The sequence below is a fragment of the Tursiops truncatus genome, chromosome 5 (genome assembly GCF_011762595.2).
Source record: "Tursiops truncatus isolate mTurTru1 chromosome 5, mTurTru1.mat.Y, whole genome shotgun sequence".
In the NCBI taxonomy this organism is placed as follows: domain Eukaryota; kingdom Metazoa; phylum Chordata; class Mammalia; order Artiodactyla; family Delphinidae; genus Tursiops; species Tursiops truncatus.
Window position 1 is genome coordinate 109852261 of NC_047038.1, and position 25167 is coordinate 109877427.

Genomic DNA, 25167 nt, shown 5'->3' on the forward strand with positions numbered 1-25167 from the left:
GAAACATTGATTCTAGGAAATTACTTCTCTCAACGTTAAGGTTTTAGGACCTAATTAGGGAGAAAATCATTGTGGTTAAAATAAGGGTGATGCTGACAGTTATATTAATTAATTAATTAATTTTAAGGGAAATGATCTCTAAATACAGAAACCATTCTTCTGTGAGTTTCCTAGTTCACAGAATAGCAATTTGGTATTCCCATTTTTATTAAGCTACCCCAAGAAATGCAGATGGCATTCCTTCCCGAAAGGGGCACAAGTTTTCTCTATTGCAGCTTCCAATATAAAAGCCATCTCACCTTTGTAAAATCTATTTACCTGATGGCAGGAGACCTGAAGGCTTGGAGCAATAATGGCAATGCCAAAGGTATAAATCTTCTCAGCCAGGAGGATTTTGCCCCATGGTGCTTTTTTTTTTTTTTTTTTTTTTTGAGGACAGATATAAATCCAAGAGGAAAATAGCTACTTAAATACAGGTACGATATTACACTTGTGAACAGCAGTCCAGGAAAAAACCCTGTTATTGATCTGTTAATAGTTAGACAATTTCTGTTTAATGCTACCATTTGGATGGACATTTTTAGATTTGTCTTCCTCTTGATCCTCATTATAGCTGCCGCTGTACTTGCTTTGACCCAAAACTAAACTCATAGCATCATCAGATGGAGCCAGTTAATACCTAACGAATGGTTTTTGCTTGAGAAAATCATTTCAGTACTTTCTCCTGAGAGAGGTTTTTATTTGTATCTCTTATCAACTAGATTATTGAGAGGATAAATTCTGAATGCCCCACATTCTGATTAACAAAGTCCTTACTTGCTGGTTGTTGTTTTGATGAGGATATTTTAGAAGCAGAGGGAAAAATCTGATTAAGTTAGTCATGTGGCACTTAAATTGGAGTATAAAAACTTCCTAAGAATGTGTTGAGTTTAACAAATGCCTTATTACTTTAAAAAAATCACAAAACCTGGAGTATAATAAATTCTAGTGGGAGGCCCTGGATTTGGCAGTTAGGATTAATAATTATGGTAGATTTGGGAACATAGTTGCTGACAGCATGGCTCTGGGTAAAGCTTCTCTGTGAGCACAGATCTCTATTGACATATAGGAGGCTCATTCTCACAGCTCTCTGCCCCCGTGGCACCCCACACATTGCTATTATGACATTATTATAGCACTTTTAAAAATATAACTGTTTATTTGTCTATCTTCCCCACTAGACTGTGAACTCTTTGAAGCTAGATATTTTTTCCCCATTTTCATCTTATTCATCACTGTAGTCCTAATAACTAGCATATAAGTCTGATCCATAGAAAAATTGTTATATATTTATTGTGTGTATGTAGTTTTTTAAATAATCAGGTACAATTGTCTCTAAAATGATAGACTAAACTGCCTTTTCTAGGTGACATCAGTAACATCTTGAGTCATTACTAGGCATCTGATGAAATAAGGATCCAGGTAAAATTCTTTTGCCCTCAGATTTGTTTAAACTTCAGTGGATTTTAATCTTTGCCAATTACTTCAATCAGTTCCTCAGGCACAATAAATTCTGTATTCATTTTGTTACCAAGTCCAGTACAGTACTGCTCGCCACACTACTGGCCAATAAATCGAGGAATGAGCTGTTGAGGCAAAAAATAGCAACCTTATTTGGAAAGCCAGCAGACCTAGAAGATGGTGGACTAGTGTCCCAAGAACCATCTTGCCCAAGTTAGAATTCAGGTTTCTTTTATACTAAAAAGGGAGAGGGTGTGGTTTGTTGCTGTAAACTTCTTGGTATCAGAATCCTTTGTACTTGCAGCTGTCCATGTGTGTCTGGTCACAAGGTTCCTATAAACTCTCAACATAATGACCTGTATGGGAAAAGAATCTAAAAAATAGTGTATATATGTATAACTGATTCACTTTGCTGTAGAGCAGAAAGTAACACAACATTGTAAATCAACTATACAGTACTCTAACAAAAAAAAGAAGAAACTTCAACAAGACAAATGTTATTGTCTGTTCTGCAACTTTTAATCTCTATATGAATGGAAATGTTATACCTTTAAATATAAGAGTCTTGAGGATGAGCTATCCTGTATATTTCAGGTTATAGGCAACATTCTTAACTTGTAGCAACAGCAATAGAATACAAAGGTTAAAGTAAAAGAAGCAGATCCAATAGAGAGTCAGATTTGTTCTTCCCTATTACAATTCCATGAGTCCTTCTTATTCTATATATTTGCTGTATATTCCCTTAAGAGATTAATCTGTTTCCACCTTCTTAAAAAATAAAATGAAATATTTCAAATGCATTGACAAAAATAGAGAATAAGCAAAATACTAGTGTACCAACCACCCAGTTTTATCAAATCTTAACATTATGTTACATTTATTTCTCATAATTTTTAAGAAGTTAAACATCATGTATATAATTGAGGGTTTCTATGTACCTCTCAGTAAGTCACATAAAGTGACATCTAAAATTTGGCTATTGGAATGAGCAATGTAAAGGTTATTGATAACGTTTGACAAGAAATCTTTCAGTGGGATGGTGGGGAGAAATGTTGATTGGAATGGGTTCAAAAGAGAAAGGAAAATTTCTGGTAGAAACACAACTGTGTAACTCAGCATTTCCCTACTTGTCTTGGATAAAATACATTTTCTGAAAATAAGGAGCTCATCCTGAATTATAAAACCCATGTCATTTGCTTTCAAGTATGATAACTGAAATGAACAAGACTTGGGGCAGTACCCTCTTGGATGTAGTTAGTTCATAAGATCAGTGGAGACACAGCTAGATAAAGATGAGTGTTATTTATCAGAAACAGCCTGCCTATGTAGAAACAAAACCAAAAAAAGAGACCTTTGGGTACTGTTTCCTAGAAGACTACCCTCACCTTATTGAACTCCTCACAGAAAATTTCTACCAATAGTTATTAGTCCAGGAAACTACAATTCATTCAATGAAAAGTAATGACACAGTATCAATAAAAGCCTAAGAAAAAAATTTGATTAAAGCTGCAAATGTTATCAGCAGGTGAAGAACACTCATAAAAATGTGGTGCCGTGGACTGATACAAATTATCTCTAAGGTTTTTCCCATGGAAATTTTCAAACTTGATGAGGTAATTACATCTCTGAAGGAATATTATAAAAGAGAAATGCAAAAATCTAAAGAAACAAATGATAAACAATAGAAGACAAAATGTGATCTGGCAGAACTCAGAAATGAAATATATAAATATATCTTAATTACAGAAATAAAGTGCAATTAAAAATAACATGAAATAGATCATACATGGGGAGCACAGTAAGGGACAGACACCAGAAATGAGAAAAGCAATCAAATTGAAATTAAGGGTTAAAGAGGATTAGAGATAAGAGCAAAGTAATGGAAAAAAGTATAACACTGAAACACTGAAAAAGTATAACTCAAAAAACTTTCTTGAAACCCAAAAACACTCGAATCTACGCTTTGAAATTTCCCATGTGCCTTAGAAACTGGAACACTTAACACAGAATATTCAGCACTGAGATATATTTTAAATAAAGTTGTTAAACTTTAATTGTAAAGAAATAAATCTTGGGTAACCAAGAACAGAGAAGAAATCATTTACTGTTAGTGTACCATATATCTCAGGCTTGTTTTGGTGAGGGGCAGATGTTGGGAGGGCAGTCCCAGTTTATGGCTTTTTTTCCAGTATAATTACTGATAGAATACTCCTTTACTCTTAGAATTGCCACTGTCTGAACAATACGTTTTACAACCATCATATTTATAAGCAAGGGAAACATCAAATTAGAATCATGTCTCCCTATAGTAGTAAGTAAAGGATTACTTACAAATTTATATTAAGCCAGAATTATATCCAATTTTAAAGGCTACAGAGAAACAGTTCTGACTTTCAAGAAATCAACAAATACTGTTCCCATAAAGCTATCTTGAGTAAACTTTTCAAAGATGAGTCAAACATGAGGTAATGAAAATGAATGTAGATTTCCTTAATACTATATGTATTAACTATATCAACCAATAAGCCAACATCATACTTGATGGGTAAACGCTAGAGATATTGCCACAGAAGTCACGCACAAAAAATAAATAAATAAAAAGCCCACCATAATCATCAACATAATGAGAAAAGAGGAAATATTTAGAGACATAAAATTTGGAAAGTAAGGGGTAAAATTATGACTTTTTGCCAACGTTATTATAAAAAGTTATAACTTTTTGCCAACGTTATTACCTGTAAAAGCCAAGAAAATCAACTAAAAACTAATACAAACAAGATCATTCCATCAGATGATACAGTATAAATTAATATTAGAAGTATAGATTTCGTATAAACTAACAATAAACAATTTGCAGCTATGATAAAAAAGACTCATTTTTCATGAGCAATAAAAAAATAAAATAAAATACCTAGAAATCAAAGGAAATATGCAAGATTATATGAAAGAAACTTGCCAGAACAAACATGCAAAACCATATGAAAGAAATCCTTCTCAAATGAATAACATACCAAGATCTTGGGTTAGAACCTCAATGTTACAATGATGTCGATTCTCTGAAAGTTAATTTCTAAAGTTAATTTATAAATGTAATGTGTTCCCAATAAAAATACCAATGGGATTTGAAGCACTAGAAAAATGGATGCCATGTTCATCTGGAAAAATAAACAATAATAGCAAAGAAATTCTGATGAAGAAGGGCAATGATGGAGAGGTTAGCTTGATCAGATATTAAAACCTTGCATTTAAAGCCTCAATCCTGCAATTAAAACAACGTGATACTGTACATATATAGGCAAACAGGCCACTGTATAAGTATAAAGAAATATAGAAATAGAGATCACATGACACAACTAGAGAGAGAAAACCCACATGCCACAACTAGAGAGAAGCCTGAGTGCCGCAACTAGAGAGAAACCCGAGCAGACAGAGCACCGTATCGAAAAAGATCCCACATGCCTCAACCAAGATCCCGTGTGCTGCAACTAAGACCCGACGCAGCCAAAAAATAAACTAAATAAATAAATAAAAGTTACAAGGATTTAATATACAGCACAGGGAATATAGTTAACATTTTATAATAACTTTGGAGTATATTCTATAAAAATATTGAATTACTATGTTGTACACCTGAAATTAATATAATATTGTAAGCCAATTATACTTCTGTTAAAATAAAAAATAAACTTCTGCATGGGATAAAAAAATTCACAAAGTTAAATGCCAGTGACAAAAAAGGAAAAATATGTGAGAGAAAATGACTAATATCTCCAATATTTAAAGAGCTCCTAGAAACTGATAAGAACAATAACCCAACTGAAAAAATGACAAAGGATAAAAATGGACAATTCACAGAAAAATAAATACAAAATTTTCAACCTATGAAAAAATATTCAACTTTGTTTACTTAAAGAAACATAAGTTAAAACTACTTACTATTTTCTACTTGAAATAATGAGGGAAAAATTGTAATAATTTGACAATAGAATTTCTTTGAGAGTCTAGGGAGAGCAGGTACTCCCACATATTACTAGAAAAGAAATTTAGTAATATCTTTCAAAAATAAACACATTTTTTTGCTTTGAACTAGGAGTTTAGCTTCTAGAAATTCATCTACATATGTTTAATCTACACACATGCAAAATGCACATATACAAGGTCATTTATCACAGCATTGCTTGTAAATGTAAAAATGTGGAAACTCGAAATGTTCATCAATAATAATGTGGCAAAATAAATTATATGGTATCTCCATTCAATCAAATACTAGACGCATAAAAAATAATTGAAAACCTCTTATGTGCTGATGTGAAATGGCCTCCAAGATACATCAAGTGAAAAAAGAATTCTGCAGCAATCAGCCAGTATAAATAAATTTGCATTTGCTTGTGTGTGCACAAGTAAGCTGAATAATACACAAGAAATAAATAATAGTTTGGCGAGAGGAGTAAAAAGAGTGGAGAAAAAAGAGTAGGATAAAAAAGTGTTTTCACAACATATAAAATATTTTTTTTTTAAATTTCGGAAACATTTGACTCTATTATCTATTGAAAATATAAAATTGATAAAAGAAGCAGACACAAAATTTGGGAATAATATTTTGAGGCATCTGCTGTTGAAATGTGAAAGAGAATTTAGAAAGATTAAGAAAGAGAAGAGGGGGAGATTCCCTAGTGGTCCAGTGCTTAAGACTCTCTGCTCCCAAGGCAGGGGGCATGGGTTCGGTCCCTGGACTGGGAACTAAGATCCCCACATGACACGGGTGTGACCACCGCCCCCTCCCCCCCACACACAAAAAGGGAAGAGGGCAGGGGAATTGTAGATATCAAGTATAATCAACCCTTTCAAAGAATTCTGCTGTAAAGTAGCAGGAAATTGGATGGTAGCTAGAAGGGAACATAAGAAAGGGTAAGGATAGCAAGTTGCATGCTCATGGGGATAATCCAGTAGAAATGGAAAATTTGCTCATGCAGGAAAGAAAGAAATTCTTAGAGTGGTATGAGTAGGTGAGAAGAGATGGGATGTAATGCAGCAAGTTGTGATTAACATTACATTTTGATGTTTGTTCATGTTGATAGACGTAGCTCTTGTTCATTCATTATAATCATGTGTAGTAGTTCTTTATATGGCAATAACACAGTATCATTTATCCATTCCTCTACTGAAAGATATTTAGTTTGCTTCCGCTAATTTACTATTACAAACAATATTGTTAAAAATAGTTTTGTACATGTTTTTTTGGAGCACCTTTATTAAAAATTTCCTAGGGTTTATATCTCAGAAGTACAATTGCTGAATTGCCTAGTATAATCATCATCAATGTTCCTTGATAATGTCAATTATTCTCAATATTGGTTGTAGCAGTTTACATTCTTACCAACAGTTTGTGGGGTTTCTACTACTCCATAGCCCTACACTTTGAATTATGCCAATTTGATGAGCATGAAATGGCATCTCACTGTATTTTTAATTTGTGTTTCTCTGATTACTACTGAGTTGATCACCTTTTCTAATGTTTTTTGGACATTTGGGTGTCCTCTTGAAACACTAGTATTTGCCCATTTTTTTCTATTAAATTGTCTTTTTCTTACTTACTTTTAGGATTTCTCTCTATATTTTGATACTAATCCTTTAAAATAATTGCTAAAATTTATTGAATGCTTATGATATGCTTCGTCCTGTTTGGGTAATCTTATATTCAATAACTAACTCATTTGATCTTTACAACAACCCTGAGTTGGAGAAACTTATTATCCCTGTTTTGTACATAGGGAGCTAAGGTACATAGATGTGAAGTAACTTGCCAAAGGTCATCCAGCTAATAAGTGGTGAAAACTCAATGTTAAGCTCCAGAGACTCTTCCTTACTGTTTCTCAATCCTGTTTTGATTTTATCTATTTTTAAAAAATTCTTTGCCCAGTTTCTGGCTTCCCTTTCCACTTTGCTTATATTATCTGTTTGAATGCAGAATTTGTTCTCTTTTCTTAAAATAAATTTTAACATAGTCAAATCTATTAACATTCTTGCTTGTTTTTTTTTAAAAAAATCTGTCACTACCTCAGCATTATAATGGTATTATCCTTTATTTTCTTTAAAAAGTTTTAAAGTTTTGCCTTGAATGTTTTGATCAGAACCTCTCCCTAGGAATAATTTTTCCTCTTGGATATGGTTTGATTGAGGAATCCATTATTATTACTAGTATTATACATTCCATGTGGATTACCAATTTTCCCATCATCACTGATTGATTAGTTCACTGGTTTACAATGTTACCTCTGTCATATATCAAGTTTCCATATACACTGATTCTATTTCTGTGTCTCTATTCTGTTCCCTTGGTCTGTTCATCTCTGCATTCATACACACTGTCATTTCCACAGCTTTCTAAATTTTGCTTTCTAGTAGGACCTGCCCCTCTCCAACTTATTCTTTTTCAAATTTGCCTAATTTTTGCTTTTACCTTTTGCTCTTCTGTATTAACTTTAAAAACAGCTTGTCTAGTTCCATGAAACACTTTGGTGAGATTTTTATTGAAATATACTGATTCCTTTGCATAGAATTTCTATCATTACAATAGTGAGTCTACATTTAAATTAATGCCATATATATTGCTCCATTACTTAATGTCTTACTTTCATGAATTACTTTCATGTCATTAATTTTTTTTTGTAATTTCTTCATAAATTCTTACAGAATTTGTTATACTTATCTTGACATGCCCTTTATATTTTATAATTTAAAAAATGAGATTTTTTTTTCTATTATGCTATCTAAAGGGTTATTGTGTATGAGAAAACCATTGATTTAGGTATGTTGGGTTCATATCTAGTGACATTATCATTCATATTAGTTCTGCTAGTTTGTAAATTGTCCAATTAAATGATGTTTATATCATCTAATAAAGAATATTTTATCTCTTCTTTTCCAATTCTTATAGTTTTTCTCTATCTTTTCCTTTTGTAATAAGTAGGGCCTCAGAACAATATTAAATAGAAATGTTGAGTGCAGGAATTAACATTTACTCCTTACTATTTTCTGCAGTATGCGGGCCTCTCACTGTTGTGGTCTCTCCCGGAGCACAGGCTCCGGACACGCAGGCTCAATGGCCATGGCTCAGGGGCCTAGATGCTCCACGGCATGTGGGATCTTCCTGGACCGGGGCACGAACCCGTGTCCCCTGCATCGGCAGGTGGACTCTCAACCACTGCGCCACCAGGGAAGCACTACTCCTTACTTTAATGGAAATGCTGCTAGAATCTTAACATTAAGTATGATGTTTACTGCAAATTTTTGAAATATGTATTTTAACATCAAAATCTATTTTGTCAGAAATTAAAGTTAAGAAACTTATGAAGTTTCTTTGCATTCTTACTGAGAGAAACATTTTTATCATAAATTTGTTAAATTTTATCAACTTATTTTTTCTGACTTCTTTGAGCTTATATGTGTTACATTAATAGATTCTTCCGATATTCTATCTTCCTTTTCTTTCACAGAATACTTTGTCAGAATGTATTTTTAACAGACTCTTGAATCTGACTTTCTGATTTTTAGTATTTTGCAATTATATTCAACAACTACATTGTTAAACGACAATGGTTTATTTTTTTCTTGTGCTGTTTTTTATCCAGGTTATTGTCCTTTTCAAGGTTATATTTGCCTTGTGAAATGTATGGAATAGCTTACCCTGTATTGCAATTATCTGAAGTAGTTTATTAAAATTGAGAACTACTGTTATATAAAAGTCTGATAAAACTCATATATGACAGTGGAAATGGTGACTATAGAAGCAGTATACTTTTACTGTTCAATTTTTAGTTACTATTGGTTTATTCATTATTTTTAATCTTGAGTTAGAGTTGATAATTAATATTAATAAAAATAATAAACATTACTATAAATAAGCTCTTAATGTTTGCCTGGTAGTATTTCATGCATATTGCAAACATTATTTCAACCTTTATATCAATGCTACAAAGTACTATGATTATTCACATTTTCCAAATGGAAAAATTGAGAGTTTAATTGATTTGCTCAAGATCATAGCCAGAGTAAGTGGTAAGCTGGGATTCAGACTCAGGCAGTATGACTCAGATGCTACACTCTTAATCATTATGTTATGCTACTTCTTAGAAAAACAAAAAACAAACAAGCAAACAAACAAAAAAAAACCTTCTTTTCCAGAAAATTTCTTCTAAGTTTTCAATAAATTTGAAATAAGTTGTCCATGATATAGTCTTAAGATTTTTAAGGCCCAGTGTATTTGCACTTGTAGCCTCCTTTCCATTCCTAATCTTATTTTTGTTTATTTATTTTAAATTAGACTTGCTTCACGTTTGTCAATTTAGTCATCTTTTCAAGCAACCAGGTTTTGGTTTTGCTAATACCTGCTGTTATTTCTTTGTTTTCCACTTTATTAAAATCTGCTCTTATCTTTATTATTTCCTTCCTTCAAATTCTTTTGGTTTATTCTGATGTTCCCTTGTAGATTCTTAAATTGAAAGTTTAACTTTTCTTATTTCTTTTTCTTTTTTAATAAATAAATTTAAAGTTGTACATTAACTCCTAAGTATTGTTTAACTGCATCCCTAGAGTCCTAATATGTAGTAGCTTTATAGTCAAAACATTTCCTAATTGTCACCATATTTCCCTCTTTAACCCAACAGTGAGTACTTAAATTACTAAAGGTATGTGGGTTGAGGGAGATAAATTTCACTGTTGTTTTCTAGTGATCAGAGAATGTAATCTATGTAATATCCATTCTTGGAATTGTGTTGTGGTTGCCATTTTTACCCAATACATAGTCAGTTTTTACAAATGCTCCATATGTACTTGAAAAACATATACATGCTCTGTTTGTGTAGGTCATTTTTAATATATCTGTTATATCAAACCTATTCTTGTTCAAGTTTGTTTGTAGACATGTGTCTTCATTTCCCTTGGGTAAATACCTAAGAGTGGAATTGCTGGGTCACATATAAGATGTGTTTAGCTTTATAAGGAACTGCCACACTGTTTTTCCAATGTGGCCATACTATTTTTCATTCCTAGCAGCAATGTATGAGATTTTCAGTTCCACATCCTCATCAACACTTCATATAATCCTTCTTTATAATTTTAGTCAGTTGTAGTTCACTGAGGTCTTATTTTCCTTATCTTTACTAATGATGTTAAACATCTATTCATAGGCTTATTGGCCACTTGCATATCTTGTTTGGCACAGTATATGTTGAAGTCTTTTGCCCTTTTATAAATTCGGTTGTCTATATCACTCTCTTCTCTAAATGTTTGATAGAATTCACCTGTGAAGCCAAGAGTTCTTCATATATTCAGAATAGATGTACTTTTCTCCTAGCCTGATTTTCTTAATGGTGTCTTCTGATAGCAAAGATTTTTAATTTGTATAATGTATAAATATTGATAAATCAACCCCTAGGGTGCCAAGTATTCTCTGAGATTTTGTCTTAGAAATTTTTTTTGAATTTTATTTTATTTATTTTTTTATACAGCAGGTTCTTATTAGTCATCAATTTTATACACATCAGTGTATACATATCAACCCCAATCACCCAATTCATCACACCACCAAGCCAATCCCCTGCCACTCTCTCTCCTTGGTGTCCATAAGTTTGTTCTCTACATCCGTGTCTCAATTTCTGCCCTTCAGACCAGTTCATCTCTACCATTTTTCTAGGTTCCACATATATACGTTAATATACGGTATTTATTTTTCTCTTTCTGACTTACTTCACTCTGTATGACAGTCTCTACATCCATCCACATCTCGACAAATGACCCAATTTCGTTCCTTTTTATGACTGATTAATATTCCATTGTATATATGTACCACAACTTCTTTATCCATTCGTCTGTTGATGGGCATTTAGGTTGCTCCTATGTCCTGGCTATTGTAAATAGTGCTGCAGTGAACATTGTGATACATGACTCTTTTTGAATTATGGTTTTCTCTGGGTATATGCCCAGTAGTGGGATTCCTGGATCATATGGTAATTCTATTTTTAGTTTTTAAGGAACCTCCATACTGTTCTCCATAGTGGCTGTATCAATTTACATTCCCACCAACAGTGCAAGAGGGTTCCCTTTTCTCCACACCCTCTACAGCATTTGTTGTTTGTAGATTTTCTGATGATGCTCATTCTAACTGGTATGAGGTGATACCTCATTGCAGTTTTGATTTTCATTTCTCTAATAATTAGTGATGTTGAGCAGCTATTCATGTGCTTCTTGGCTATCTGTATGCCTTCTTTGGAGAAATGTCTATTTAGGTGTTCTGCCCATTTTTGGATTGGGTTGTTTTTTTAATATTGAGCTGCATGAGCTGTTTATATATTTTGGAGATTAATCCTTTGTCCATTGATTCATTTGCAAGCATTTTCTCCCATTCTGAGGGTTATCTTTTCATCTTGTTTATGGTTTCCTTTGCTGTGCAAAAGCTTTTAAGTTTCATTCGGTCCCATTTGTTTACTTTTGTTTTTATTCCCATTACTTTAGGAGGTGGATCAAAAAAGATCTTGCTGTGATTTATGTCAAAGAGTGTTTTTCCTATGTTTTCCTCTAAGTTTTATAGTGTCCAGTCTTACATTTAGGTCTCTAATCCATTTTGAGTTTATTTTTATGTATGGTGTTAGGGAGTGTTCTAATTTCATTCTTTTACATGTAGCTGTCCAGTTATTCCACTTATTGAAGAGGCTGTCTTTTCTCCATTCTATATCCTTGCCTCCTTTGTCATAGATTAGTTGACCACAGGTGTGTGGGTTTATCTCTGGGCTTTCTATCTTGTTCCATTAATCTACATTTCTGTTTTTGTGCCACTAGCATATTGTCTTGATTACTGTAGCTTTGTAGTATAGTCTGAAGTCAGGGTGTCTGATTCCTCCAGCTCCACTTTTTTCCCTCAAGACTGCTTTGGCTATTCGGGGTCTTTTGTGTCTCCATACAAATTATAAGATTTTTTGTTCTAGTTCTGTAAAAAATGCCATTGGTAATTTGTTAGGGATTGCATTGAATCTGTAGATTGCTTTGGGTAGTATAGTCATTTTCACAATATTGATTGTTCCAATCCAAGAGCATGGTATATCTCTCCATCTGTTTGTATCATCTTTAATTTCTTTCATCAGTGTCTTATAGTTTTCTGCATACAGGTCTTTTGTCTCCATAGGTAGGTTTATTCCTAGGTATTTTATTCTTTTTTTTTGCAGTGGTAATTGGGAGGGTTTCCTTATTTTCTCTTTCAGATTTTTCACCAGCAGTATATAGGGATGCAAGAGATTTCTGTGCATTAATTTTGTATCCTGTAACTTTACCAAATTCATTCACTAGCTCTTGTAGTTTTCTGGTGGCATCTTTAGCATTCTCTATGTATAGTATCATGTCATCTGCAAACAGTGACAGTTTTACTCCTTCTTTTCCAATTTGTATTCCTTTTATTTCTTTTTCTTCTCTGATTGCCGTGGCTAGGACTTCCAAAACTATGTTGAATAATAGTGGTGAGAGTGTACATCCTTGTCTTGTTCCTGATCTTAGAAGAAATGCTTTCAGTTTTTCACCATTGAGAATGATGTTTGCTGTGGGTTTGTCATATATGGCCTTTATTATCTTGAGGTAGCTTCCCTCTATGCCCACTTTCTAGAGAGTTTTTATCATAAATTGTTGAATTTTGTCAAAAGCTTTTTCTGCATCTATTGAGATGATCACATGGTTTTTACTCTTCAATTTGTTAATATGGTGTATCATATTGATTGATTTGCATATATTGAAGGATCCTGGCATACCTGGGATAAATCCCACATTGTCATGGTGTATGATCCTTTTAATGTGTTGTTGGATTCTATTTGCTAGCATATTTCTGAGGATTTTTGCATCTATAATCATCAATGATATTGGTCTGTAAGTTTCTTTTTTTGCAGTATCTTTGTCTGGTTTTAGTATCAGGGTGATGGTGGCCTCATAGAATGACTTTGGGAGTGTTCCTTCCTCTGCAATTTTTTGGAAGAGTTTGAGAAGGATGGGTGTTAGCTCTTCTCTAAATGTTTGATAGAATTCACCTGTGAAGCCATGTAGTCCTGAACTTTTGTTTGTTGAAAGATTTTTAATCACAGTTTCAATTTCATTGTTTGTGATTGGTCTGTCCATCTTTTCTATTTCTTCCTGGTTCATTCTTTTCTAAGAATTTGTCCATTTCTTCCAGGTTGTTCATTTTATTGGCATAGCATTTCTTGTAGTAGTTTCTTAAGGTGCTTTGTATTTCTGTGGTGTCTGTTGTAACTTCTCCTTTTTCATTTCTAACTTTATTGACTTGAGTCCTCTCCCTCTTTTTCTTGATGAGTCTGGCTAATGGTTTATCAATATTTTTTATCTTCTCAAAGAACCAGCTTTTAGTTTTATTGATCTTTGTTATTGTTTTCTTTGTTTCTATTTCATTAATTTCTGCTCTGATCTTTATGATTTCTTTCCTTCTGCTAACTTTGGGTTTTGTTTGTTCTTCTTTCTCTCATTCTTTTAGGTGTAACATTAGATTGTTTATTTGAGATTTTTCTTGTTTCTTGAAGTAGGCTTGTATTCCTATAAACTCCCTCTTAGCACTGCTTTTGCTGCATCCCATAGGTTTTGGATTATTGTGTTTTCATTGTCATTTGTCTCTATGTATTTTTTATTTCCTCTTTGATTTCTTCAGTGATTTCTTGGTTATATTGTAATGTATTGTTTAGCCTCCAATGTGTTTGTGTTTTTTACTTTTTTTCCCCCTGTAATTGATTTCTAATCTCACAGCATTGTGGTCAGAAAAGATGCTTGATATGATTTCAATTTTCTTAAATTTTCTGAGCCTTGATTTGTGACCCAAGATGTGATCTATCCTGGAGATTGTTCCGTGCACACTTGAGAAGAAAGTGTAATCTGCTGGTTTTGGATGGAATGTCCTATAAATGTCAATTAAATCTATCTGGTCTATTGTGTCATTTAAAGCATCTGTTTCCTTATTTATTTTCACTTTGGATCATCTGTCCATTCTGGTAAGTGAGGTGTTAAATTCCCCCACTATTATTGTGTTACTGTTGACTTCCTCTTTTAGAGCTGTTAGCAGTTGCCTTATGTATTGAGGTGCTCCTATGTTGAGTGCGTATATATTTATAATTGTTATATCTTCTTCTTGGATTGATCCCTTGATCATTATGTAGTGTTCTTCCTTGTCTCTTGTAAGAACCTTTATTTTAAAGTCTATTTCATCTGATATGAGCATTGCTACTCCAGTTTTCTTTTGATTTCAATTCGCATGAAATATCTTTTTCCATCCCCTCACTTTCAGTCTGTGTGTGTCCCTAGGTCTGAAGTAGGTCTCTTGTAGACAGCATATTTATGGATCTTGTTTCTGTATCCATTCAACAAGCCTGTGTCTTTTGGTTGGAGCATTTAATCCATTCACATCTAAGGTAAGTATCGATATGTATGTTCCTTTGACCATTTTCTTAATTGTTTTGGGTTTGTTTTTGTAGGCCCTTTTCTCCTCTTGTGTTTTCCATTTAGAGAAGTTCCTTTAGCATTTGTTGTAGAGCTCATTTGGTGGTGCTGAATTCTGTTAGCTTTTGCTTGTTTGTAAAACTTTTGATTTCTCCATCGAATCTGAATGAGATCCTTGCTGGGTAGAGTACACTTGGTTGTAGGTTCTTCCCTTTCATCACTTTAAGTATATCATGCCACTTCCTCTGGCTTGTAGACTTTCTGCTGAGAAATCACCTGTTAACCTTATGGGAGTTCCCTTGTATGTTATTTGTCATTTTCCCTTGCTGCTTTCAATAATTTTTCTTTGTCTTTAATTTTTGCCAATTTGATTACCATGCATCTCGACTTGTTTATCCTTGGGTTTATCCTGTATGGGACTCACTGCACTTCCTGCACTTTTATAGCTATTTCCTTTTCCATATTAGGGAAGTTTTCGACTATAATCTCTTCAAATATTTTCTCGGGTCCTTTCACTCTCTCTTCTCCTTCTGGTACCCCTATAATGTGAATGTTGTTGTGTTTAATGTTGTCCCAGAGGTCTCTTAAGCTGTCTTCATTTCTTTTCATTCTTTTTTCTTTATTCTGTTCCGCAGCAGTGAATTCCACCATTTTGTCTTCCAGGTCACTTATCCATTTTCCTGCTTCAGTTATTCTGCTGTCGATTCCTTCTAGTGCAGTTTTCATTTCAGTTATTGTATTGTTCATCTCTGTTTGTTTGTTCTTTAATTCTTCTAGGTCTTTTTTAAACATTTCTTGCATTTTCTCAATCTTTGCCTCCATCCTTTTTGCCCGAGGTCCTGGATCATCTTCACTCTCATTATTCTGAATTCATTTTCTGGAAGGTTGCCTATCTCGACTTCATTTATTTGTTTTTCTGGGGTTTTACGTTGTTCCTTCATCTGGTACATAGCCCTCTGCCTTTCCATGTTGTCTATCTTTCTGTGCATGTGTTTTTTGTTCCACAGGCTGCAGGATTATAGTTCTTCTTGCTTCTGCTGTTTTCCCTCTGGTGGATGAGGCTTGTGCAAGTTTCCTTATGGGAGGGACTGGTGGTGGGTAGAGCTGGCTGTTGCTCTGTTGGCAGAGCTCAGAAAAACTTTAATATGCTTGTCTGCTGATGGGTGGGGCTGGGTTCCCTCCTTGTTGGTTGTTGGCCTGAGGCAACCCAACACTGGAGCCTACCCAGGCTCTTTGGTATGACTAATGGCGGACTCTGAGAGGGCTCACACCAAGGACTACCTCCCAGAACTTCTGCTGCCAGTGTCCTTGTCCTCATGGTGAACCATAGCTGCCCCCCGCCTTGGCAGGAGAGCCTCCAGCACTAGCAGGTAAGTCTGGTTCAGTCTCCCCTGGGGTCACTACTCCTTCTCCTGGGTCCCAATGTGCACACTACTTTGTGTGTGCCCTCCAAGAGTGGAGTCTCTGTTTCCCCTCATCCTGTCAGAGTCCTGCAATCAAATCCTGCTAGTCTTCAAAGTCTGATTCTCTAGGAATTCCTCCTCCCATTGCCAAGCCTGATGTGGGACTCAGAACCTTCACTCCAGTGGGTGAACTTCTGTGGTATAAGTGTTCTCCAGTTTGTGAGTCACCCACCTAGCAGTTATGGGATTTGATTTTTTTGTGATTGCAACCCTCCTACCATCTCATTGTAGCTTCTCCTTTGTCTTTGGATGTGGGGTATCTTTTTTGGTGAGTTCCAGTGTCTTCCTGTCGATGATTGTTCAGCAGTTAGTTGTGATTCTGGTGTTCTCATAAGAGGGAGTGAGAGCATGTCCTTCTACTCCACCATCTTGGTTCAGCCTCTAGAAATTTTATAGTTTTAACTTTTGTATGTCTATTCCTGACCCATTCTGAGTGATTTTGAGGGGAGGCAGATACAATAAGAAACGATTCCTCCACCAATCTCTCCACAATTTGCAGCATGGAGAATCTAATTATCTTAAATGTGAATTATCTCCTAGGCAAAACACATGCAGAAAATAACTTGCTATACAAACCTATGTCTAGAAAAATCAAAACAAAAAATATACTAATACAATTGTTGTTACTGCTGCATTTTCTTCATAATAGTACACAAATCTTGATAGCTCTCAAAGCTTAGTTCAAAATCTACCTCTGCCATGAATTTTTCTTTTATCAACAGATTCAAGGGATGATGCCATCGTCTGAGCCCCCAAAACACTTTATCCCTATGTTTCAGGCATTTATTCCTTTATAACTTACAGTGGAGTGATTTAATATTTATTCTATTTCCCCTACAGAAGAAAACTTCTTGAGGACAGACTCTTGTATTATTTATTTTGTACCTCTGAAGCCCTGGCAGAGGATATATTTTGTCAATTTTTGCTTTGATGCATGGATATAGTGGCAATTGATATTCTGTGGGTGACAACGGCTGGTATTTTCTGGAGGGAAAATAAATCTGCATTTCATTCTTTACTTCACCATTTAACTTCTCTTACTTATATTTTTAAATAAGAAAAGAATTTACTTTATTAACCACAGAGATAACATCTAAGTGTTTAGAGTAAGATGCGCATAGGGAATATTTAGAAATGAAAAGAAAATGGTCATATGGCCTTCAGAAATAGGAGTTGGCTTTTATAGCATATGTAGCTTTTAGTTCCCTACTCACACACATACCCTTGGAAATCATGGTAGTCAAGAGCCACCAGTTAATGAACATTTACTATCATCCAAGCACTGTTCTAAGTATTCTATGCATATTATCTTTTCTTCAATTCTCACAAAAATACTGTGAAATAAACAGTATCATAGCTCTTATTTTATTCCTGAGGAAATTGATGCTTAAAGAAATTAAATAATAAACCTAAAGCCACACAGCTAGTTGGTGGCCATCTAACTCCAAAGTCTGTGTTCTTAACCATTATCCATGAGGAACTCATATCATTGTCATGTTAGCTACCCAGCAATCACACATGCTAAAATCAAGCCTGCTGCACAATCATTTCCATTATTTTTAGTTTTGTCATATATGCTTTTAAAGATTTGGTGCATGACCTTGTAGGGATAGTTTCTTCTTCTTAATGAAAATTAAATTATAGAGGTATGCTTCAGTTATGCTACCTTCTCTCCTGAAAAAAAATTTTTGCAAAATTAATCCTTTAATATACTTTTTCCTGTGTTAAATTCTAAACTTTACTTGCTCTCTAAAACAATCCTGCCACCTTCATGACATAAATTTCCTTAAAGTTAACCTTATCATGGCCTCTACATAGCTACACACTATTTTTCTTTGTGACTGTCAGATATAAGGTATAACTCAGAGTGCAGAAGGTGAGGAGTTCGCTGTCTCAAACTGCAAGTTAAAGTGAGCCATCAAATATCTGTTATTAGAGAAAGTCTTTACTGTTTTGTTCCTCAGACCTGTGGATCCAAGGGAGAGGGATAAGAGATACATCATTTCAAATCAGATATCCTATGTTTGATGGAAGGTTTTTCTTCTTAATAAAAAAACAAAACAAAACAAAAAGGACTTCATGTCTTACATTATTTATTGCTAAGGACGTCTGAATAGTTAGGGAAATAGTACACATTTATTATCTAATAAGAGGTCAGTTTGAATATATCACAAAGAAAGATCCATCTAAGGAGAATGTAGTTGCCTGTGAGGGGCACCTACTCTTGTAAAGTGTTCTGATGCTGTAGTATGTCCAAGTGCACACTTACCCTTGTGCAATAAATAGGTCGCCTATATCGTTGATTTTTATATTACTCGGCTTGTTGAGAATATCATCAGATGCAATGCCTGATCTTAGGAAGAAAGATGTTGAACTGTGAGAATAATGTGTTTACAGTTGCATCTAATGGAGGCTATGAGAACTGTTTAAAAGCATTTCCCAAGGATACACAAGACTCTATAGATTCGTCCTCAGATCTTGGTGGGACTTTTCACCACAAATCTGGTGGAACAAGTAGCGTGTGGTTGCACAGCAGCCTGAAATGCCAGATCAGGGACAATTTAATCACAATAGATGGCTTGCATCATATAAAATTCAGGGGTCCTAGTCTATATATGAGTAAGCAGTGGAAGAGTTGAGTGTTTGCCTGTATCCTCATGAACAGAATGTGACCAGTCTGTGAGATTATTGTAATTGGTTTCTAACTTGGGGCCAGGTTAACAATTTAGAAAATTATATATAGATGATGACTTCTTAGTAGTTAATTGGCTAATATTCTTTCTGGAGACTTTTCAAAATGGATGTCCCTAGAGAACATATGGTTTTCCATTCTTTTTTCATAATAAGCTAAACAGTTATTAATCTGAGTTCTTTGATTATTGCCCTCCCCCATTCACCCTAGATGAACTGTAATTGAATTCATGCTGCCCAGACCAACACCATCACTGTGAATAGACAATGAACAGTATCAGGAGAAAGGAAAAAAGAAGACATAGATTTAAAAGTCCCAATTCTTGAGAATTTTACATAAATGTATATTTTAAGTCATAAAGCTACTATATGCTTATTGTAGACAAGCTGGAAACTATTAAAAATGTTTAAAGGAAAATAAAAATCACCCATAACTCCACCACTTAGAATAGATGCTCTTTATATTTTAGTATATTTCCTTCTGCTTATTTAAGTATTTTTACATGGTTAAAATCATATAGTTTAATTTTATATCATTCGTGTCATTTAAAATAGTGACATATAAACCAAAAAATTCTTTATGAATACAATTTGTAATTATAAGATATTATTTTACTCTATGGATTTACTATAATTTGCTCATTCATTTTCCTTTTGAGGGATATTAATTTCTGTATTATCAATTTACCAGTTCATCAGAAAAAGAATTTCTTTTTCATGAATTTGCAGGGGAAAATGATAACAGACCCCAACTTTACAAAAAGATTGCTCTTGTATTTGACAAAAACATTTAACAGACACTTTGGTTTAAAAGTTAAGATAGGCCCCAGGCAAAGTTTCGAATGGGGATGTTAAAATTAAGGAATCTAAACTGCTCTGCAAAATAAAGTAAAAGTGTATTTCCTCCGAGGGAAAATCATTTTGAGATTTAAAAATAGTTTGAAGCACCTCTGTTTGATTCTTGGAGAAAGGAGTTGAGGCTGAGGGAGTGGGGGTGGGGGGTGACAGGAGGCTGGGGTGGCAGGACTCAGAGAAACCAGGAAATGGGAAGGAGGCTGCTTTGAAAGGAGAGACCAGTGCCATCAACAGGGTGACAGTCTAGAGCCTGAGAGCCAGCCAGGAAGGGACTCTCCGGGATGGCCAACTACCTTTAACAACACAATGTGACCAAGATCCATTTTTAAGTTACTTTCTATCCTGTGCTGTAAGTCCTTTCCACTATTCCCAAACATTCAGTTATCTTAGGGGTGCTAGGAAGAATGATGGGAATGGCATGAAATGGACCAGTAAGACTTGAGTGACACGGAAAGGCAGAGACGAGATACCACGGGGATTCAGTAAAGGCCTGGTGCAGGAGTTTGGAGAAGGCATGAGAGAAAACCAAGGTAATATACCTTGTCCCTACCCCCTACCCTCCTATTCTTAGACATTTTAGAAAGTCATTGGACCTTCTGAAGTTAATGTGGGTGACTTATTTACTTGGATATTAAAAGCAAAATAACATCCCAGATAGTTGGGGGACCCGGGGATCCTCAGATTACATAAAAATCAACAAATTGATCTATTTATTCTATATCTGGTACTTTTTTCTTATGTTATATTCTAAGAAGAGGAATGGTTAGCTCAAGGGATATGGTTTTAGGATTCTTACAATATATTGCCAAGCTATTTTCAAAATGCTTGCACCAATTTTAATCACACCATCACTGAACAAGGATGCCTAAAGACACTGACTATTGTAACTGAAGTTTGACAGAATGGAGCTGTCAGCAATGATATCAATGATGGTCTAGATATCTTGAAGGTGTTTACCTTCTGTCATCTGAGGTTGACAAGATACTTATCAGATATTAATGAAACACAATTATTTCTTAATCCTGAATATCTCACAAAGAATGAAACCATACCAAACAATTAATGCTGAGAAGGGGAAAAAGTCTGTATTTAACCACAGTGGATCAGTTCTGTTTTTAGTTTACCACTTTTCACACCTTTTGAATTTACCTTAGACATGAGTAAAGAGAATATAAATCTTGATCCTTTCTCATTGTAATTCAAGATAGAGTAAGATTTGTCTAGAATTCTTAACTGACCTGTTCTTTTTGCCAGGTTTGAATCCACATATTCTACAATCTACAGTTTTCCTTTGGTAGTTGAAGAGGTTATAAATGTCTATTTGGTCAACCTGGTGACAAGATGCAATTTGTACCCCAGACCAGGACAGAGATTTTACTAACACAGTATTGAGAAATTTATGTTTTCCCCAGATGCTCTTACTTAGAACAGCTTTCAGAAGAAAAGAACCAAAGAAAGTTTTTGGGTTTTTTTTTTTTTTTTAACACAAAGTCTAAATAGAAGGGGAAAAAATAACAAGAAAACAACATTCTGTTTTTGAAACAAATTTTTTTTTGTTCAAAATCAGTATGGTAATACAAGATAATGTAGACAGTTTTGTTTTTGCAAGAACAATTGTCAAAAGTTTAGCAACTTTGAACATTCATAAATCATTTCAGTTCCCTAAGGCTTTTATAAGTTTTGATTGTTCAAAGATAAGAAAGATCTGGCTCAACTCTAGAGACATTTGGTGTTTTGTATTTTATTTTGTGTCTGAATGATAGATGTGTGAACATGGGTGGTTACTAGAAGTCCCTAATCACGCATTGGGACACATGAATGGGATTTAACAAATTGTCTGGCACAGGATGGGCAAATTCCCATGATGCCAATCCAGCCAATCCAGTGATGAAGTTTCACAGGATGCCAGCTGACCCACCTCTGCATATACAGAAATTGAGGTTACCCCATGGAAGAGGAGTCACCTTGTCTTACTCTCTGACTCCCTTTTGGGGTGTGACTTGGCAAACAGAGACCCAAATAATTTTGTATATATCTGGACTTTTCTTTCTTAATATATATCCTCCTTCTACTCACCACTTCCAGCCATCCTTCAACTTCTTAGTTTCTTTGCTATTCAGACCCCTCAAATGTCATTTACACCAGCAAAGCCTGCCTTCCTCATTTAAAAACAAACATTCTTATTAATCTATTTAAAGTCAGGAGCTAGAAGGAGCTCCAGGTTACTGTCTTACAAGCTACTGTGTTCTCTTTGCTTTTGCAGTGTGAATCGGAACCCATACCCAAAGTTTGTCTGCATAGAAATGTTTTCTGCTTCTAGCTTCTTATTACCTGTTTTGTACAAAACTCAGTAGAGTGGTTGCCACTCTCATGTAATTTAACTCTCCAGCCCACCAGAGTTGACTGTTCAGACTTCCTTATGCCACCACGTCCAACCTCACATCAACTTGTCTAAATCCAGCTTTATGATATATTCCTGGAAAAGATGAGAATGATACCCACATTTCCAAAACCAGGAAAGTTGTGCAAAAGAGAGTAGAATTATAACATTTTTGGTACATGTTTAGCTTTGTTTTGTGTTGTTTTGTTTTTTCAGACTACCTCAAACAGAAAATATCTTATTCTTTCATTTACATAATCTGTTCTAAATAATTCAGTGTTTTACCTCTGGTGTGCTTGCTCTTGTTGAAAGCCACCGTTGATATTCAATCTGATCAGAATGAATACAACTGCTAAGGTAAGTTGTTTAAGTTCCTCTGACATTCTTGCTTTGGGAGGAGGGAAGTGTAGGCATCCAGGGGTTAAAGGAATATGCTCTGACGTACAAAGATAGGCTATTCAGATAAGACTGTCAGCTTTAGAAATGCATGATACATAAGCCAGTACAGTAAATACACTCGGTTCCAATTTCCTCACATCATGCAACATCCAGTCTCAGTCTCAGATGATCTTCAACACCATGCTAGAAGTGCCAAGGAAATAATAAAAGAGCTAGAGGAAAGAAAAAAAAAATCCCAACACCAGCAACAGTATAGCACAGTGCAGCCTGTTTGATTAAGTCTTTAATGAGTTCTCTTCCAGGCGTGGGCGTAACCATCTGGGAGTCTGGGACTTGACATGGTGGTTTACAAGCACAACCAGCTCCCTCTCTCACGTTCTGGATCCAAACTGAAAGAATGGGAGAAACCCTAGATTTGAAAGACAAATGCAGAGAAGGACAAAATGACAGGTTGTGCCACCTTCAGACAGTACAACTAATCAGAATCCCCGGAGTGTTATCTAAATTCAGTTGGAGCTTTTTGGCAGTACACAGAGAAAGATCTCCAAGAACAATTCAACTGGGGATGAGAGAAGCCTTATTAGACAGATCACACTGACTGGAGAACCTGTACAGAGATAAACAGGGCCAAAATAGTGGTGGATATTGCTTCTATTTCTTCTGGAGATGGAAGCCCTTCTAAACTTCAGAAAGGTCAGATGTTAGTCTCCTGATTCACACCAAGAGAACTTACGTGTGGATATCTCCTCACCTCTCGCCCACGTGTGTGAATACACACAAGCACACACCCACACACGTATACAAGCACATTGTTTTTATTTTTACTCTTCTCTATCTCGAGTGGTGAGAAACTGTCATTTTTTTTAATCAAATTCTCTTTTCAATCAACATACAGAAGTGTTCAAAGAGATTGAAAGGTGAGGTGTTTTTTGGTTGCTATTTTACACATATTGATATCAACAAGAGCAAGACCATTTTAGATTCTTCTGGAGAGGTAGGAATTGCCATAGGCACTGGTTCATGGTTATTATCTCTCCCAGTGTTTCTATTTCAGTGCTGCCTGGAATCAGCAGCCCAGAGACTCCTGAAAGCCAAGAGTTTGCGATTCATTTTCACTTCCTTTCATTTTACTTAAATGTGCTTAAACAGTTGAATAGAATAAACTGCTAGTTGTAAAAATCTGAGGACTTTGACCCAGAGTTCTCTAACTATTTTTCCCTATCACCAGGGAGAAAAATAGAAATACTAAAATGAAAAATATTGTTATACTGGCTCTCACAAGCTTGCATGGGTTTTCATTTGTTTGTTGAAGGGAGAGACCATAAGCAGAAAATCTCAACATACTAACAAAATTAGATCGTATCTCTTCAAATGACCTGACACCAGATCTAACTGGCCAGAGTGAAGAAATAATATGGACTGGCACCAGGAAGTAGATTCATCACTTGTACTTAAAGAAAAAACAAAACACCTAAGCAGTATAACAATTTTACATTTGAACTTTACAAATATAACAAACCAACAATTTTGGTCTTCAAGATAATAAAATAAAAGTTGTAGGCACAAAAGAAAACCCAAATAATTCTTTGTACAGAATTGCAGAACTTTTCCATCACTAAAAGAAATTGGATTCACCCACTATTCACTGCTGCTCAGTGCTCTTGAGACTTAACTGTATTTCTTAGGAAGATGAATCAGAATCATAAAAATGCAGAGTTAAAAGGGAACCTGGAAGTCAGCTATTCCCTTCCTCTTCAGCTGGTCAGCAGTGGAGTTTGCATTAGACTTCAAGTCCCCAGACTTCCGGTCACAAGGGTGCCTTTCTCTCAATTACTTACATTTGTTTGTTTGCATTGTTTTGTTTTAAATAGCTGTGTCCATTCTTCATCTTTTGGTTTTACCTCCCATTACTGAATATCATGACTCTTTATCTGGATGGAATTAGCATGGATGTGTTTAAGTCTTCATATGGTAATGTCAAAAACAGTTAAGACTCTGACATCCTTAGTAAAGCACAGCATAGTTCTAATTTGGTTCATTTACATTGAATCGGGATAAGAGTCATGATTGTCTCTTCATTAGCTTGGTACAGGACTGCTTTTTCCAGGCAACATTTTGGTCAAATCAATAAGATTCAGATGCTGAGGGTGAGGAAGAGCTGCTATCTTCACAGTTGATTTCCTTCTTTGAGTCACACTTTGGGGTCTTTGTTTTTCTCATCTCTTCTTGATGTGGATAAGGTGCACACTTGGGCACTTCCTTCATTGAGGTTCACTGCCTGCATGACTCTCAGGGCGTGGAGTTCCCCATCATACATCAATGGCCATCACTGACAAGGGTCCATCTGTCATGCTTATTCAACATGGAAATCCTCAAGAATGCCAGTGACTAGCAAGGTTATAG